Raw genomic sequence first — 16,158 nt, 5'->3', positions numbered from 1 at the left:
TAGCATTTTTATTATCAGTGTTATTCAAATTGTTTAGGTGATATTTAGCTAAATTTTAAGAGGATACTCTGTAAATACTATTTGGGAAATGGTAATTTTTACCATCACTTTGTGTGTGTGTGTGTGTGTGTGTGTGTGTATAGATGATCTAGAAGTTAGGATAGATGAGGTGAGAGGCTGAACTTTACCTTGAAGTTTGTAGAGGCTCCTCTGCCATTATATTCTCATTTGTGTCTCCATAATATGTGGTTATATCATATATTTCTGGTGCTCACTCTTATCCTCCAATTAAAAGTTAAAAAAAACGTAGGATTAATCTAAAAAGAGTATCTGTAGGGTCATTTTCACATGACAGAGGATTTGACCTTTGTCACAGTGATATTTGGTGTTTAAGGATGGCTCTTGGGAATTTGACTCCAAGTTAAAAGAAGCATTTATATTTCTCAGTTCACCCAGAGGAGTAATAAACCATACTTCAACTTCTGAAGTCTGTTTCAAAGTCAAATGTCTTCCTTTGAGAGTACTTTGCTGCTCACTTATAAAACTGGAAAAGGGCATTTCAGTCAATGCTTTATTCTCCCAGTCAGGAACTGAGGCTGAGTTAGGTGGCCACCAACAGGGATAATTTAAGGAACCCTCAGAAGGCCCTTCTATCAAAACATCTCCCTGGAAGAAACCTATATATTTCCCTCTACTTTTTTGAACTGTTCCAAATTTTATCTATTACAGATTTACTTGGATTTCAGTCTCTCTCTCTTTTTTTTTTTAATAAAAATATCCTGGGGAGGGTTGAGTAGTCTATTAATCAACCATTCATAATTCAATGTGGATAAGTTTAATTAAGTTGCTTTTCTCTAGTTAATGGAAGTTTTGATGAGAGTCAGAAAGAGAGAAAAAGAAAGTAATTTAATCCCTGCTGTTCTTCAGTGTAAGGCAAGCTTGAACAGAGGGCATTAAAATGGGCTCACTTGACATCTCAAGGGCAACACGAGGGCATGGAATATTGGGATTGGGAAGGTGAGTCCCAGGAGCTAGGAGATGAGTGAACAAAGACAAGTAGGACAATAACAGAGACAAACTTTGAACTTTGAAATATTGTGGCCCAAATAATTTTCTATAATACAGGCCTTTAAGTTAATGTTACTGGATACCTTAGAGGAATGGCTTTGTATTTTTGCTTGGAATTTGTGTTATGTTTTGTGTAATATATATCTTAATATTTGGGGAAAGAGAATAAAGACCCTTAAAAACAGACAAGCTGTATTAGAAAGATGCCATAAAATGTATATGGTGCTTATTATATTTTATTTATTAAATAATTGCTTAATTTATGAATGAATAAATGTTTAATTCAATTAAACATTATTCATTAAACTTCCATTACCTAGAGTAAGGCAATTTAATTAAACTATTTTTATTTATTTATTTATTTATTAAACTATTTTTTATTTCAAACTTCAGGAAATAATCAGGGTTATCAGAATAAATATTGTCAAAGGCAAAGCAGAGATATCAGAATTATTCAGGAGAACAACTCAGTAACTCTTTGCAAGAAATATTTCTTTCAGAAATGTAATTTTTTTCCGATTTAATTTTTTAATTGTTGTTAAATTAAAGTTAATTTTTTATCACTGTTCCAAAATTCATTGCTTATGTACCACACCCAGTGCTCCATGCAATATGTGCCCTCCATAATACCCACCACCAGGCTTATCCAACCCCCCACCCCACTCCCCTCCAAAACCCTCACTTTGTTTCTCAGAGTCCATGGTCTCTCTTGGTTGTCTCTCTCTCTGATTTCCCCCATCTCATTTCTCCTCTCCATATCCCAATGCCTGTGTTATTCCTTATGTTCCACAAGTAAGTGTATTTTTTTCTTCGTGTTTTGCTATGTAGCAGGGATAATGCATTGTAGTTATGTCTTTGGTAGGCTTGAAAAATATTTTAGTTTAAACAGATGTTTCTTTTTTTTTTTAATAGCTTGCTCTAACTTGTCAAACTTTTGAAATACCTATTTTAGGAATTGCTGGGCTTATTCTTCTTATGAAATAGCATATGTGTTTAGAAAAGCAAGCTAACTTATATTCTGGGCTAATCACACCAATGGGAAGCTGACAGCTATACTAGAGTCCAGACACCCCTACCACTTCTGAGTTTTTATTTTAATTACACACTATTATCTATAAAAAAATGACTGATCTCATTCATAGCGGTTGGGCAAAATCAAATCTGGAAGGTCAGAAGCTTCCACTTCATATGTAATAGTTAGGGTAACAATGATTTATCATCACATCCAAATCAAGGTAATTTTGAGTGTGAAAAGTGATGTTTAAAATAATTAAAGTGTTGGGGTGCCTGGGTGGCTCAGTGGGTTAGGGCCTCTGCCTTTGGCTTGGGTGGTCGTCCCGGGGTCCTGGGATCGAGCCCCGCGTCGGGCTCTCTGCTTGGCGGGGAGCCTGCTTCCTCCCCTCTCTCTCTCTCTGCCTGTCTCTCTGCCTACTTGTGATCTCTGTCTGTCAAATGAATAAAATCTTTAAAAAAAAATAATTAAAATGTTATCCATATGTTCTTTATGCCCAGTGTAAACTTTATCACTTCTGACCTCTCCTAAAGTTTAGTACTCTTTCTTCTGCAGTGTGTAATCCAGAAGTTAAACCCATCCAAAGAATTTAAAAAATTTTTCAGTGTTAGAATTTCCCTTTAATTCTTTTTTAGAGTTTCCATTTATCTTCTGAGTACTCCATTTTTTTTTCAACCATTATCTTGCTTTTATTGAATATAGATGTTTCCTGACTTTTGATGGTTCAACTTACAATTTTTTTTGGCTTTTTGATGATTGAAAAGTGATACATAGTCTCTAGAAACCATACTTGGGATTTTGAATTTTGATCTTTTTCCAGACTAGTGATATGCAGTATTATACTCTCCCATGTTGCTGTTCAGTGGCAGCTCCCAGTCTGCCACATGATCACTAGGGTAAATAATTAATACATACTTACAGCCATTCTGTACATACGCAACTGTTCTGTTTCTTACTTTCAGTACAGTATTCAATAAATTACATGAGGTAGTCATTACTTTATATTAAATAGGATGTGTGTTAGATGATTTTGCCCAATTGTAGGCTAATGTAAGTGTTCTGAGCATGTTTAAGATAGGCGAGGCTGAGATACAATATTTGGTAGGTTAGATGTATTAAAGGCATTTTCAACTTAGGATATTTTTAATGTATGCTGGGTTTATTGGGATGTAACTCTATCAAGGAAAATATGTTTATATTCTCTTGAATATGAGTTTCTTATCTCTTGGCAGGTTTTGTAGTTACAAAAAATTATATCTTGTATATTGTTTTTTAAAGTACAATGAAGTTTGAATATCTACATCTGTATATATCTTAACCTTTTAATTTATTATTTTTCCTTTTACTCCATGTTTTCTTGACTTTATCTTGTAGTTCTTTCATTGAATTTTAATTTCAGTAGTTTTACTTTTTAAAAATTTTTGAGGATAGTTGACACAGGTTACATTTCAGTAATTATATTTTTAATTTCCATTAAAATCTTATTCTCTAATTACCTCTTTTTCTCCCATAGAAGTCTATTTTTATTATATGGCTGCAATATTTCTTAGAATTCTCTTGTGCTGTTGATTTTCTTTGAATGTCTGGTGATGCGTGGTTGATCATTCTTACTTGTTAATTGGGAACTTTTATTAACATAACACACTGATGTAGCTTTCCTTTGCCTTGTATACCTCTATGTCTGCCTGAGTAAAAACTTTTGAGTAGGCATGTTGACTGGTAGATTTAAGTTATGCACTGTATAATGGACAGTTCTGGTGCTTTCCTTTGGAGTATAAGGCTTTAAAGAAAAAAAAAACACCTCTAAATTCTTTAGGAATAGGCTGTATTGTATGGTATTTCTGCCACTTATTTGAAAGCAAAAGTAGGAGGGACTTAGCCAGCTGTTCAGTAGTTAGCCCTCCATTTAAATACCCTCAGTACTACTGTACAACCTATTTTTGCCTTCCACGCCTCCAGGTTATCATGCTAGAACCTTTCAGGGTCCTCTCAGGCAAGACAGACCTACCTTCTGTACAGCCCTCACCTGCTATCTCCAGCTTTGTCTACACATATCGTTACCCCAGTAATCCCATCTGCATCCTGTCTTCCTTAAATCCATGAAACATTGTAGCTCGCTGAGAACTTATTTTTTGCTCCACTTTCCTACCTCATTCACCTTTTGCTATTATATTGCCTTTTCCGCATTTTTAGATTTGTTTCAGTGTGATTTGAAAGGGAGAAAGGAAAATGTTTGTACTCCGGCTGCCTTCTTACCTCAGTAGTAACATTCATTTTGAATGATATGTTATTTAAATATTTATGCTTTTTGCTTTTTTGGTTTGATTTTCAAGAATTTTAGGGGCGATGAAAGGTTTAAGTATCTTCTGGTCCCATGCCTCCCCTTTATATGTTATAAATTCTGTCATGGACTGAATATTGAACAGATCCAATAAAAAAGTGAATAACTGGTTGAACATGAATGACCTACTAACATGAAAGCATGATGAAGTTATATAACAAAATGTGAAAATTTTGTGACAAATTTGTGTTCTGGCAAAAGTAGAAACAACTAAAAACCAACATATAGCATCTATATGAAAACAATATATGTTTTAAATGAGTTTTACTTAAAATAATCTTTAGTTTTGCCTCATTTTATAGATAGGGAACCAGGAAAGAATAGAGGGAATGGTTTAGAAGCTGGTGTTCTTAGAGCAAAGAGGCATGAGGAGGAGTAAAGTAAGAGAACTGACAGATGATGGGGAAGGAGGGTACTGCAAGGCAGAGTAAAAAAGGAAAATATCTGGTCTTCTGCCTCCTGCTTCCTTTGGCATGGAAGAAATTTGGAGGTAGTCCTGAACACTTAAAACTCAAAACTGCAACAGAAAACCAAATTTGGGTTTCTTTAGATGCTCTTGAGTATAAATAATGTGGATTCATGACTTGTCCTTAGTCAGAAGGTAGCTGTCTACTTTTTATACCAGTGGAGCATTTATGTGAACTAGTTTGGAGGTCCAAACCTTTCTTAACACTTCCTAATTGGGCTGAAATTCCATCACGGGATTTGTGCTGACCTCATAAATAATGAATGTGAAATTTAATTTTCCAAAGTCACAGGTGCCTGTTCAAGGATACAGACAATTTATGTATCTTTGTAGGATAGTCTGTGACATGTAACCATTGTTTCAGTGCTGAAATGCACGGGGCCTAGTGTAGAGCCTGTTTTTATGCCATGGTTGAAAACTTCTGAAAGCGTTTGTTGCTTTGAACACTTTAGAGACCAGTCAGGTGCATTACTGCCTGACCCACAACAATTTCGCAGGATTTATGTATATTTCTTGACTTGGTTGGATTGTTTGCTTTTCTTATCTCTGGAAATATGCACCTGTGAACAATTGGAGAGAAAATATCTTTAAAAAATTAACTTCCTTTATATGGCTATCTAACCTTCCAAAAATGAAGTGACCCAAACATGTGGCTTTTATGAAAATTACAATATGGCTTTTTAAATTATAATACTTGGCAATTAGCAACACATAATACAAAGTGCTCCTGCCTGAAAATTTTATATTTAATTTTGATCTTGCAGCATTACACTTTAATTGTATAGTCTCACACCATCAAAAATAAGTTTAAAAATGCATGTTTTCATTTTTACATATGGTAAAACTTTCTCAAGTAAATTAAAATACTGTTATCTTTTAATTGAATAATAAATATGGGTTTCCCTCTGATGAAATTAATATAACGTATACTACTCAGTAGAGGACAGAAATGTTAAAGCATACATTAAAAAGTGGCTAAGAGTACTTCATTACCAAACCAATTCTGCAGTTTCCATAGACTTATGGAAAATGTTATTCACCTCTTGGGGAAAACCTTTGGCAGAAAGCTCAGTTTTGCTTGGCATTCTGTTTGCATCTGTTTAGTGTCTGGTTAGCCTGTTCTTAATGTCAGTTGTATATATACTCTCCTCATGTTGTAGAAGAAAAAACAACTTTAGTTCTCAACCCATATTTATTTTTCTACTGATATTTAATCTGTATGTTGAGTTTAAGGTTTAGGATTCCACTGTGATAGTTTAAATGTGTACTGTTTGCAGTAGTGACAATTTCCAAGTAATTGAATGGGATTTTGGAGTTTTGCTGCTGCTTCTATTATAGGCTCTTTGTTTAAACATCCCCATGGTGTAAAATAAGGACATCCTATGAAGTATGGTTATGTTGCTGATGTGGAATGAACCTTTTCGAATTCTCAGACATTTAATAGCATGACTGCAGAATGCATATTAAAAATTTTCTAGGTAAAAGGGATAGAATCAATGAAAGAAAGATGGAGCAAAACAAAGATAGTAGTAAAATTTAGTAAATAATGTTACCTACAAAATCTATTTATGTGTAATGAAAGATGAAGCATAAATCTCATTATTAATCCTTTTATTGGAAATTTTGGTGCCTGAATAAAATTATTCCCACTTTATATTCCTTGCTTTTTAATTACCGAAAGTTTGATTATCTAAAATAACCATTGCTCTCTCTAAAATGAAGTCAATGATCTAACATATAAGAGAATATTAAGGAGTATAAATTCATAATATTTATGTTAATATCGTGATGATAAATTTAAAAGAGAAAAGCCATTAAAATTGGATGACTGTTACTTCAAATCATCAAATGTTATTAGCATAAATGTAAATATAAATGTAAGAGCTAGATTTGGCCTCTATTTAATTGATACTAGAGGGAAGTATATGGTGTGCATATATGAGTCTATGTTTTTCCTTGACATATGGCTTGACCCCTGGTTTATCTCAGAGTGGAATTTATAGTTGCTGAGTTGTATTATATTTTTAATCTTTTCCCAGACTAGTGATATGCAGTATTATACTCTCCTATGATGATTAAAAATCATTTTTGATATTATATTACAGTTTCAACTTATGTTATAGGGAGAATTTCATTCTTAATTATACAGTGACTTTTCCTTAGTCTTTTAAAATTTAGAGCCTGGATTGTCATTGTCTAATTACCTCCACAAGTTGTATCATGTGAGTTATTCATCTCACTAACACTTCAGGGTTTCTTGCATCAGAGAACACATTTCATTTGAGTTTATCCTTTTACGGTACCTGATCCATAGTAGAGGTTATACTTAAATAATTTTGACAGGACTCTTTAATTAAATTCAAAGCATCATTCGCCTTCCTTCCAAATATAAAGTGTATCTTTGAATGGTGGTGGACCTTGGGAAGGAACTATGCATTTATATTTGCCTACTTTGTGATTTTTTAAATTTCCACAATTAGATAATCTAAGTTATGGTTGGGTTAGGTTATTATTATTCCTACTATAAAAATGAAGAAATTAATATTTAAGAGAGTAGGTAACCAGTCCAAAATTATACAGGCTAGTCAAACATGGAAATAGGATTTGAAGCTAGGTCTTTCTGACTCTAAAGACTTTGCTTTCAACCACTAACATGCCAACTTCCTACCAAAAAAAAAAAAAAAGAAAAGAAAAAAAAAAAGCCTGATTTCAAGCTTTACTACCAACCCCCCCTCCAAAACCCTGTTTGTTTCTCAGAGTCCACAGTCTCTCATGGTTCCCTCCCCGTCTGATTTCTTCTCTCCTTCACCCAATGTCCTCCGTGTTATTCCTTATGCTCCATAAGTAAGTGAAAACACATGATAATTGACTCTCTCTGTTTGACTTTTTTCACTCAGCATAATCTCCTTTCTGATGGAGGCATAATATTCCATTGTATATGTGGACCATATCTTCTTTACTCATTCATTTGTTGAAGGGCATCTTGGCTCCTTCCAGTTTGGCAATTGTGGACATTGCTGCTATGAACGTTGGGGTACAGATCGCCCTCCTTTTCACTATGTCTGTGTTTTTGTGGTAAATACCCAGTAGTGCAATTGCAAGGTCATAGGGTAGCTCTATTTTTAATTTCTTAAGTAATTTCCACACTGTTCTCCAAAGTGGCTATACCAACTTGCATTCCCACCAACAGCAAAAGAGGGTTCCCCTTTCTCTACATCCTCTGCAAAACTTGTTTACTGTCTTGTTAATTTTGGCCATTCTAACTGGTGTAAGGTGATATCTCAATGTGGTTTTGATTTGAATCTCCCTGATGGCTAATGATGATGAACATTTTTTCATGGGTCTGTTAGCCATTTGTATGTCTTCTTTGGAGAAGTGTCTGTTATGTCTTCTGCCCATTTTTTGACGTGATTATCTGTTTTTTGAGTTTGAGTTGGAGGAGTTCTTTATAGATCTTGCATATCAGCCCTTTGTTGGTAGTGTCATTTACAAATATCTTCTCCCACTCCATGGGGTGCCTCTTTGTTTTGTTGACTGTTTCCTTGGCTGGGCAGAAACTTTTGATCTTGATGAATTTCCAAAAGTTCATTTTCATTTTTGTTTCCTTTGCCTTCGGAGACATGTCTTGACTGAAGTTGCTGTGGCTGATGTTGAAGAGGTTACTGCCTATGTTCTCCTCTAGGATTTTGATAGGTTCCTGTCTCACTTTGAGGTCTTTTATCCATTTTGAGTTTATCTTTGTGTATGGTGTAAGAGAATGGTCAAGTTTCATTTTTCTATACATAACTGCCCAGTTTTCCCAGCACCATTTATTGAAGAGACTGTCTTTTTTCCACTGGGTATTTTTTCCTGCTTTGTTGAAGATTAATTGACCACAGAGTTGTGGGTTCATATCTGGGCTCTCTACTCTGTTCCACTGGTCTATGTGTTTGTTTTTGTGCCAGTACCATGCTGTCTTGGTGATCACAGCTTTGTAGTAAAGCTTGAAATCAGGTAACGTGATGCCCCCAGCCTTGTTTTTCTTTTTCAACATTTCCTTAGTAATTCGGGGTCTCTTCTGGTTCCATACAAATTTTAGGATTTTTAGTTCCAGCACTTTGAAAAATGCTGGTGGAATTTTGATTGGGATGGCACTGAAAGTATAGATTGCTCTAGGCAGTACAGACATTTTAAGAGTGGTTATTCTCTTGATCCATGAGCATGGAAAGCTTTTCCATCTTTCTGTGTCTTCTTCAGTTTCTTTCATGAGTGCTCTGTAATTCCTCGAGTACAGATCCTTTACCTCATTGGTTAGGTTTATTCCTAGGTATCTTATGGTTCTTGGTGCTATAGTAAATGGAATCGATTATCTAATTTCCCTTCCTATATGTTCATTGTTAGTGTATAAGAAAGCAACTGATTTCTGTACATTGATTTTGTATCCTCCCACATTCCTGAGTTCTGGTCGTTTGGGGGTGTAGTCTTTTGGGCTTTCCATATAAAGTATCATGTCATCTGCAAAGAGAGAGAGTGACTTCTTCTTTACCATTTTAAATACTTTAATTTCTTTTTGTTTTCTGGTTGCTGTTGCTAGGACTCCTAGTACTATGTTGAACAACATTGGTGAGAGTGGGCATCCTTGTTGTGTTCCTGATCTCAAAGGGGAGGCTGTCAGCTTTTCCCCATTGAGAATGATATTCTCTGTGGGTTTTTGGTAGTTTGTCTTTTAAGGAATTTGTCCATTTCATCTAAATTGTTTAATTTATTGGCATAAAGTTGTTAATATTCTCTCATTTTAATTTCTGTAGAAACTCTAGTGATGTCATCATCCTCAATGCTAATATTGGTAAATTGGATTTTATCTATTTATTTGGTTGCTCTAACTAGAAGTTTATCAATTTTATTGATCTCAAAGAACTAGCTTTGATTTCACTGATTTTTCTTCATTTTTCCCGTTTTCGATATCATTGATTTTTACTCTGATCTTTATTGTTATTTTCTCTTGCTTACTATGGTTTTAATTCATTATTCTCCCTCTCTCTCTCTCTCTCTCTCTGTGTGTGTGTGTGTGTGTGTGTGTTACTACGGTTGAAGCTAAGGTCATTGTTTTGAAAACCTTTTTTTTTTTTAACCTAATACAGACATTTAGGACTATGTTTCTTTGTAGACTCTGCTTTGACTGAATCCCATAAATTTTAAATGTTGGTTGTAATTTTTATTCAGTTCAGAATGTTTTCTAATTTCTCTTTTGATTTCTTCTTTGACGTTTGAATTATTTAGAAGAGTGTCACTTAGTTTCCAGATGTTTAGAGATTTTCCTGTTGTATTTCTGTTACTGTTTTCCAACTTAGTCCTGTTTTCAAAAAAACATACTTTATAGAATTTGTATTCTTTTAAACTTAATGAGATTGATTTTATTCCCCCAAATGTGCTCTACTTGAATAGAATGTGTATTTATCTGTTGTTGGGTAGAATATTTTATAAATGTCGATTAGATTAAGTCGCTTGATAGTATTGTACAAGTATTGTGTATGCTTACTGATTTTCTGCCAATTTATTCTATTATTAACTTAGGCAAGGGTTTGGAATCGGAGTATAATTTCAGTTTTATTGATTTCTCATTCTAGTGCTGTCATTTTTGCTTAATGTATTTTAGAGCTCTGTTATTAGGTACATAAATGTTAAAGATTGGTATGTCCTCTTGATTAGTTGACTTCTTTATCAGTATGAAATCACTTTATCTCTGGTGATATTTTTGCTATAAAATACTGGTATTAATATAACTACATCAGTATTTTTTTTAAGATTTTATTTATTTATTTGACAGAGATCATAAGCAGGCAGAGAGGCAGGCAGAGAGAGGAAGGAAGCAGGCTCCCTGCTGAGCAGAGAGCCCAATATGGGGCTCAATCCCAGGACTCTGGGATCATGACCTGAGCTGAAGGTAGAGGCTTTAACCTGCTGAGCCACCCAGGCACCCCTACATCAGTATTTTTTAAAAAGATTTATTTATTTGACAGAGAGAGAGAGACAGTGAGAGAGGGAACACAAGCTGCGGGAGTGGGGAGGGAGAAGCTCCCCGCCAAGCAGGGAACCCGATGCGGAGCTTGATTCCATGACCCTGGGATCATGACCTGAGCCCAAGGCAGGTGCTTAACCACTGAGCCACTCAGGTGCCCCCACTATATCAGTATTATTTTAATTAGTTAGCATGACATATCTTTTCCATTCTTTACCTTTTAATTTATTTCTCTTAATATTTTAAATGGGTTTCTTATAGGCAGCATATACTTGATTCCTCCTTTTTTACCTAATAAGAAATGCTCATTTAAAATGTTTTTAGGGGTGCCTGGGTGGCTCAGTGGGTTAAAGCCTCTACCTTCGGCTTGGGTCATGACCCCAGGGTCCCAGGATTAAGCCCCACATCGGGCTTTCTGCTCAGCAGGGAGCCTGCTTCCCCCTCTCTCTGCCTGTCTCTCTGCCTACTTGTGATCTGTCTCTCTCTGTCAAATAAATAAATAAATCAAATCTTAAAAAAATGTTTTTAAATTGGGAATATTTATGCCATTTACATTTAATGTTATTATTGATATGTTTGGGTTTAAAGCTACCATCTTGCTATTTATTTTTTATTTTTTCCATTTTTTCCTCTTTTTTCTGAGTTTTGAATTCTATTTTTTATTCCATTGTACCTCCTTTATTGGCTTATCAGCTATAACTTTTTGTTTGTTATCTTAGTAATTGGTTTACATTTATAGTATATATCTTTAACTTAACACAATTTTACCTTAAAATGATAATACTATATTACCTCATGAATAATATTGGTAACTTGTGAGTTTGCTTCCACTTTTCTCCTGGCCTTTGTGCTATTTTCATATATTTTACTTATTATTATTTTTTAAAGTTTTTATTTAAATTCCGGTTAGTTAACATAAAGTGTAATATTAACTTCAGGTCTACAATATAGTGATTCAGCACTTCCATATAACACCTAGTGCTCATCCCAACAAGTGCACTCCTTAATCCCCGTCACCTATTTAATGTTATATATACCACGATCCATTGTTAATATTTTACTTGAAACAATTCTTTTAAAGAGATTTAAATAATGATTAAGTCTTTTATATTTACCCAGGACCCTGAAACCATGATATGAGCCAAAGGCAGATGCTTAATTGACTGAACCACCCAGGTGTCCCCAGACTTTTTTCTTTATGTTTCAGTTTAGATGACTTCTACTGATGTACTTTCAAATTTACTAATCTTTTCTCTTGCAATGTTTATCTCTGTTAATCCCATTCAGTGTATTTCTTTTTTTAATCATAGACATTGTAGTTTTCATTTCTAGAAATTGTATTTCAGTCTTAAATATCTTCTAGGTTTTTGCATTGCATGCTCAGTCTTTCCTCTAGCTATTTGAACATATGGAATGCAGCTGTTATAGCTATTCTAATGTTCTTGTCTACAAATTTTACTCTCTGTGTAATTTCCAGGTTGGTTTTGATTCAATTTTTTCCCCCTCATTATGGGTCATATTGGCCTATTTTTGCATGCTTGATAACTTCTGATTGGATGTCAAACATTGTGAATTATATCTGCTGGATACATCCTGACCAAAAGTGGAAGTCCTATAAGTTATCGTATAGATTTAAATACAAAATACTGCAATAGTTTTACTTACATTTAACAGAATCAAGAGATCCCAGAGTGAAAATGAAAGAACAACAGAATTTTGGCTCAATGTTGTTTACCTAGAAGCCAACAAAATGCATCAAGCAGGTCAAATTCAACCCAAGGCCTGTTTTTGTACAGCATGGGGGCTAATGTTGGTCTTTACATTTAAAAAAAGTTACAAAAGAGAGAAATAAAAACCCAACAGAGATTGTATGCAACCCACAAAGCCTAAATATTTACTTTGTGCCTATAGGAAAGATTTGCACCCCCCCCCAAAAAAAAATCCTAAAAGGTCTAAGTTTACTAGTAAATTATTACAAAGTATAAATTAGTTGTTTGTGTCATTTAAAAAATTTCATCCTTCAGTTTTTGAGAAAATAGAAACTTTTCTTCCTGATGTGAATTATGAAGGAGGAATATTCTTTTACTTTCTCTTGGCACTTCACCAATCTTCCAGCTTTGTCAGTAATATTATTTCTCTTTGTCAAAGTTTAAAACATTCAAATTATATTCTCTAACAAATTACTGTAGTTGTTTAAGTAGATTTATTTAAATTGATTCAATGCCCACCAACACTTATTTTATTCATTCTTGCTTTTCCATTTCTGAATCCCTTATTTCATGTAGGAGTTCAGTTTTCATAAAGCTATTGTAGAAATTATATTTCTTATGATTTTGTGTGCTTAATAAAGTCAGTTGCCTGAATCTCAAAAGAAAATTTGAATGAGTATAAAATATTAAAGTCATATTCTCTTTCTCTCAGAACATTTTGGTCATTGTTCCATTGTCTTCTGGAAGTTGCTGTGAAGAAGTATGGAGTTAGTCTAATTCCCATCGTTATATATTATTAAAATATATTATTTTTCCCACCTGGATCATGATGAATTAGGAAATTATCATTTATTATAGTTCAGAATGCTTTTTTCTGTTCTATTTGTTAAATTTATCTGTTAAGTCATTTTGTTTATCCCTCATGTCTATTAACTTCTCTCTAATTTCTTAATAATGCATTTGCTTTAATTCATTCATTAACTTATCTACCAACTTATTTATTTATTCAACATAGGTTCCACACATATAGATTAACAACAGTTAACAACAACAAAAAAATCTCTGCCCCCTTGGACTTTACCTTCTGGTACATGGAGAAATACAATAAGCTAACAAATGAATAAAAATGCCTAGCAGGTGGTGATATGAGAGTGTTGTGGAGAGAATAAAGCAATCATGTGCTAGCAGTACATGTTGAGGGTGTAGGAGTTCCTGTTTTTTTTTTTTTTTTTTTTTCCAGGAGAAGGTGTCTCCAATGAAGTAATTTTTGAATAGGTTCCTGAAGAAGGTGAGTTGTGAGCTAAGTGGGTATCTGGGAAGAGCATTCCAGGCAGAATATTGAAGACCCTGAGCCAGTCTGTCAAATAGAAAACATGGCAAATCTATTCTATTTGACAAGCAAAGAGGCCACTGTAGTTAGAGCAAAGTTTGCAATGGTGAAATGGAAGAAGATGAAGTTAGAGTGGGTAGCAAGTGGCAAAATTGTGAAAATGACTTGGGATTTTACTCTAAGATGGAAAGACATTGGAAGATAAATTAGTTTCCTGTTGCTGGGTAACAAATTATCACAAATTAAGTGGCTTAAAACATTTATTATCTCACAATTTGAATGGGCCAGGATTCTTGGCATGGTTTGAATATGTTTTATGCTTCAGGGTCTCACAAGAATTTATTCACTATATTGGCCAGGCTGCTTCCTCAGCTGGAGACTTGACTGGGGAAGAATGCACTTCCATGCTTACTCAGGTTGCCAGAATCTGTTTCCTCGTGATTGTATAACTGAGGGGCCCAGCTTTTTCCTGGCTGTTAGCTGAAGTTAACTCAGATCCTAGAAGTCACATGCAGTTCCTGGAAGATCTTGCAGTTCTTTGCCATATGGTTGGTTACTTCATCAAGCCTAGAAGGAGAGTCACAAATACCTATTACAGACACAACGATGCAAGGTCTCAGAGAATAAATCTCAACAAGGCCATGACATGAAAATTCTTTTAATGTTACCATTGTTCTTTAAAAGATGACATAGAAATCTCATTGATAAATCAATTAGTTTTTGAATTTTTTAGAAACTTCTGTCATTTTAAAAATAGATTGTAGGGGTGCCTGGGTGGCTCAGTTGGTTAAGCATCTATCTTCAGCTCAAGTCGTGATCTCAGCATCCTGGGATCGAGCCCTGCATCAGCTCTCTGGTCAGTAGGGAGCCTGATTCTCTCTCTCCCTCCACCTCTCCCCAGCCTCTGTTCTCTCACTGACTCGCTCTATCTCAAATAAATAAATAAAATCTTAAAAAAAAGAAATAGATTATAATGACTGAAAGAGGCATATGAAACATGTTATATCAGGTTGTTAGGGAGCTAATATCGAGCTGGACAATTTCTTAAAAAAAAAACCCACATGTCGGGGGAGGAGTCAAGATGGCGGAGAAGTAGCAGGCTGAGACTACTTCAGGTAGCAGGAGATCAGCTAGATAGCTTATCTAAAGATTGCAAACACCTACAAATCCAACGGGAGATCGAAGAGAAGAAGAACAGCAATTCTAGAAACAGAAAATCAACCACTTTCTGAAAGGTAGGACTGGCGGAGAAGTGAATCCAAAGTGACGGGAAGATAGACCATGGGGGGCGGGGCCGGCTCCCAGCAAGTGGTGGAGCAACGGAGCACAAAATCAGGACTTTTAAAAGTCTGTTCCGCTGAGGGACATCACTCCAGAGGCTTAACCAGGTTGAAGCCCACGTGGGGTCAGCGCGGCCTCAGGTCCTGCAAGGGTCACAGAAGGATCGGGGGTGTCTGAGTGTCGCAGAGCTTACAGGTATTAGAACGGGGAAGCCGGCTACAGAGACAGAGCTGAGGAGTGAGCTCTCAGCTCCGGGTTACGTTGAACCGGTCGCAGGCTTGGTCAGCTCGGAGCGCGGCTGGAGGCCAGGGTGATGGGAGTAATTGGGCACTGTTCTCTGAGGGCGCACTGAGGAGTGGGGCCCCGGGCTCTCGGCTCCTCCGGGCCGGAGACTGGGAGGCCGCCATCTTCATTCCCGTCCTCCAGAATTCTACGGAAAGCACTCAGGGAACAAAAGCTCCCGAAAGCAAACCCAAGCGGATTACTCAGACCGGCCCCTGGTAAGGGCGGTGCAATTCCTCCTGGGGCAAAGACACTTGAGAATCACTACAACAGGCCCCTCCCCCAGAAGATCAACAAGAAATCCAGCCAGGACCAAGTTCAAATACCAAGGAGTGCAGTTTCAATACCAAGGAGAGCAGCAGAACTCCAGAGGAGGAGAATGCAAAGCACGGAGCTCATGGCTTTGCCCCCATGATTCTTTAGCCTTGCAGTTAATTTAATTTTTTTTTTCAATTTTTTTCTCTTCTGCCAAAATTTTTAAACTTTTACCCTTTTCTTTTTTAACGTTTTTTAACTAGTTTATACTATATATATATATATATATATATATATATTTTAATATTTTTTCTTTATTCGTTTTCTTTTTTTAATTTCTTTTTTTTTTTTCTTTCTGAACCTCTTTTTATCCGCTTTCTCCCCCCTCATGATTTGGGATCTCTTCTGATTTGGTT

General features: G+C 35.5%; 1 protein-coding gene across 4 annotated transcripts in view; it reads left to right on the top strand.

The window, feature by feature from the left end:
• Positions 1-16,158, top strand: part of IQCM (IQ motif containing M) — a 486,594-nt gene that overhangs the window by 29,113 nt on the left and 441,323 nt on the right. For 3 of the 4 annotated variants that reach the window (XM_047717609.1, XM_047717606.1, XM_047717607.1), the window contains exon 3: positions 10,805-10,810. The exons of the other annotated variant lie outside the window; for it this stretch is intronic. The gene's annotated coding sequence lies outside the window, so the exon portion shown is untranslated. The remainder of the gene's footprint in view (positions 1-10,804; positions 10,811-16,158) is intronic. 4 annotated transcript variants of the gene reach the window in all.

Source organism: Lutra lutra, chromosome 2, assembly GCF_902655055.1.
Source record: "Lutra lutra chromosome 2, mLutLut1.2, whole genome shotgun sequence".
NCBI classification, from domain to species: domain Eukaryota; kingdom Metazoa; phylum Chordata; class Mammalia; order Carnivora; family Mustelidae; genus Lutra; species Lutra lutra.
Note: the sequence above shows the minus strand (reverse complement) of the source record. Positions and strands in the feature narration are given on the sequence as shown.